The sequence below is a fragment of the Sinocyclocheilus anshuiensis genome, unplaced genomic scaffold (genome assembly GCF_001515605.1).
Source record: "Sinocyclocheilus anshuiensis isolate Anshui unplaced genomic scaffold, SAMN03320099.WGS_v1.1 scaffold315, whole genome shotgun sequence".
Classification (NCBI taxonomy): domain Eukaryota; kingdom Metazoa; phylum Chordata; class Actinopteri; order Cypriniformes; family Cyprinidae; genus Sinocyclocheilus; species Sinocyclocheilus anshuiensis.
Genome location: NW_015548210.1, coordinates 1,050,670 through 1,053,919, shown reverse-complemented (window position 1 = coordinate 1,053,919; position 3,250 = coordinate 1,050,670). Strand labels below are relative to the sequence as shown.

The 3,250-nt window shown below is 37.1% G+C and overlaps 1 protein-coding gene across 2 annotated transcripts in view; it reads left to right on the top strand.

Moving 5' to 3' along the window:
• LOC107653704 (vascular endothelial zinc finger 1-like) overlaps positions 1–3,250 on the top strand; it is a 23,134-nt gene that overhangs the window by 11,544 nt on the left and 8,340 nt on the right. The window lies entirely within an intron of this gene.

Below are 3,250 nucleotides of genomic sequence, written 5' to 3'. Positions count from 1 at the left end.
GCAAGATATGCCTCGTCATATTTTCTGCATTTAGCTTTTAAATGACCAGCACCTGCCTGGGTCTGTGCGACTTCATCTATGGCTTTTCTCTTCCCTTTCACAAACCAATCCATCTCCCATTCTAAGTTACGTCCTTTGGCTGTTTACCGATTTATTTCTTTTCTTTTTCTGCTGATGGCCTGCGCTCGACTTTAAGCAGCGCTGCTTAGACCGATGGGTGTGTGTCATCAAAGTACTGCGAGAGCTATAAGAGAGCGCGGACATCTCCTTATGCTTTCTCTCGCCGTACTTTGATGTCATACACCGATCTGATCTTCAAGTCGAACACACCTCTTTACTCTCGCGTGTCACGTGACCATGTAATCGCAGCCTCTGCGATTGAAAAATCGCGTTATTTCATATCGCGATATTATCGCAAATGCAATTAATCGTTCAGCCCTAATTTTCAGCCAACATTACTCCCGTCTTCAGTGTCGTTCATAAATCATTCTAATATGCTGATTTGGTGCCCCAGAAACGTTTCTTATAAATAAACAATATTGAAAACCATTTTGCTGCTTAATATTTTTGTTAAAACCCTGATACATTTCATGATTCTTTGATGAATAAAAAGTTCAAAAGAACAACATTTATTTGAAATAGAATCTTTCATAACATTATAAATGTCTTTGCTGTCACTTTATCAATTTAATTAATCCTTACTGAATGCATTTAATACAGAAGAGATCTGGACCTTCAGCAGTGCAAAATGTAGTTTGATATCTCATAAGAACCAATATACAGTGGTGTGAAAAAGTGTTGGCCCCCTTCCTGATTTCTTATTTTTTTGCATGTTTGTCACACTTTAATGTTTCAGATCATCAAACAAATTTAAATATTAGTCAAAGATAACACAAGTAAACATAACATGCAGTTTTTAAATGAAGGTTTTTATTATTAAGGGAAAACAAAATCCAAAACTACATGGCCCTGTGTGAAAAAGTGTTTGCCCCCCTGTTAAAACTGTGGTTTATCACACCTGAGTTCAATTTATCGGAGTTCTTATTATTATAATTTTCATTAAAATAAAGTATATTTATAATGCAATGCCTTTATCACTGCTTAAATACTATGAAATATGTTGCATGCCTTATTCTGTGTAAGAAGCCACATCATCTCACAGAAGGATTTATTTCAAACACTCGACTGACATTATGAAGTGAGTTTGGAGTAAAAATATGTTATTAAATGTGGTATTTTCACATGCTTTCAGATGGAGCAGCATTTACTTCACAGAGCCGTAGTTCACTGAGAAGCTGACAGCAGTCATTATCGCGAACGATTTCTTTGATTTCAGAATCGCGCAATAAAATCGTCTGCGATTTTTTTTTTTTGCGTAACTTGTCAGTGAACTACGGCTATGTGTTGTAAATGCTGCTCCATCTGAAAGCACGTGATGATGATTTACTGCTGATTACAGAGCCGGCTTTACTAACAAAATGCGCATGACAATCGCATTCGATTAATCGTGCAGCCCTAGTGTAAATGCCTCAACTCTCTCGTTTTCTCTGTAAAGTCCTTGTCATCTCTTTCACACACAGGTTTAGCTGAGTTTGTTCCTGACCCGCTGAATCATCTCACTTGTGTTACAGTTAATTTTGCAGTCACATGAAGAACCGGGAGCATCTCAGCAGATCGGTTTACGCCGGACCGATTTAGATTCCTCAGCGGCCCGGTGTTGTTTTTGAGTTCAGTTAATCAGAGCGCACAGCCTCTGCCCTGTACCCAGCCTTCATGCCAGCATGTGCTCTATCACGACTGCAGCGTAATCTGTGTCATTAGTTTGGGGCCCAGATGACACTTTTGATAACACTGTGAATCATTCTGAAACAGGATTTCTGAATCCAGTCATTAGCCCAGCATGCATTTCTGTGGTTGAAGAGGGGAAACTTGACTCATTTGATTTAATGAGAAGTTTCTCAATGGAGTGCCTCTTCCTCCTGCCAGCTGTCGAGTCCAGTGTGTGTTTGTATGTATGTAACATGAGCGTGTGTGTTCATTCCTGAACTTCTGCTCATCGTTAGTCACCCCGCAGGCTGCCTGAAGTGCTGATGGGAACACGCACACACACACGCACACACAGCAAATCTGTGCATGATGGACTTTATCATCTACATCAGTGAGATCAGAGTTTTTCATCTCTGTTCAAACTTACTGGAGCCCCAGAGTTAAAACGCAGAGTTTTTTTTTACCTGAGGAAAAGTCAAATAAAAGTAAAATCCAGTATATCTGTGCAAAAGCAAATATGTGCTTATGTGTGCATATATATTCTATTATTTTTAATTCTAATCTATTATATGTGATCCTGGACCACAAAACCAGTCATAAGTAGCACTGGCATATTTGCAGCAATAGCCAACAATACATTGTATGGGTCAAAATTATTGATTTTTCTTTTATGCCAAAAATCATTAGGATATTATGTAAAGAAGATCATGTTCCATGAAGATATTTTGTACATTTCTTACCGTAAATATATTCAAACGTAATTCTTGATTAGTAATATGTGTTGCTAAGGACATCATTTGGACAACTTTAAAGGAGATTTTCTCAATGTTTAGATTTTTTTTTTTTGCACCCTCAGATTCCAGATTTTCAAATAGTTGTATCTCGGCCAAATAGTGTAATATATTAACTAGGGATGTCAATTTTCGATCATTTCCATGATCGATCGTCATTTAAATTAACGATCAATTAATCGATTAATCGGTTTTTACTAGATGCATTTGGAGCTTATTGCTCACGTCTCATTCGGCACGGCCTATTGCTTACATAGGCTATACATTTTCCTTAAAGCATCCCATTTTGTCCCAGGGCTTGAAAACCTGTGCCTCGGCTAGTTAGGTCCATGCAGAAACTTGGAAACAAAAATTGACCCTTATGACTGGTTTTGTGGTCCAGGGTCATGTATATGATTATTATTATCATTATTATTTACTATATATATTAAAAGTTATTTTTCTAATTTTTCTAATTACAGCCAGGTTACATAAGTATAAAAGTTATCCATCTTTTGTACTGTAAGATACAGTGTTTAGATGTCTGATTTCACTTAAAGCATGTTAAAAATCTTTAGGTATATCATAAATACTTAAACGTGGTAAACAAATAAAACAGTTTGGATTTATAATATTTCTCTGAACTTATTTTTGGGGGTGTTGCCATACATGACTCTACTGTGTGTGTGTGTGTGTGTGTGTGTGTGTGTGTG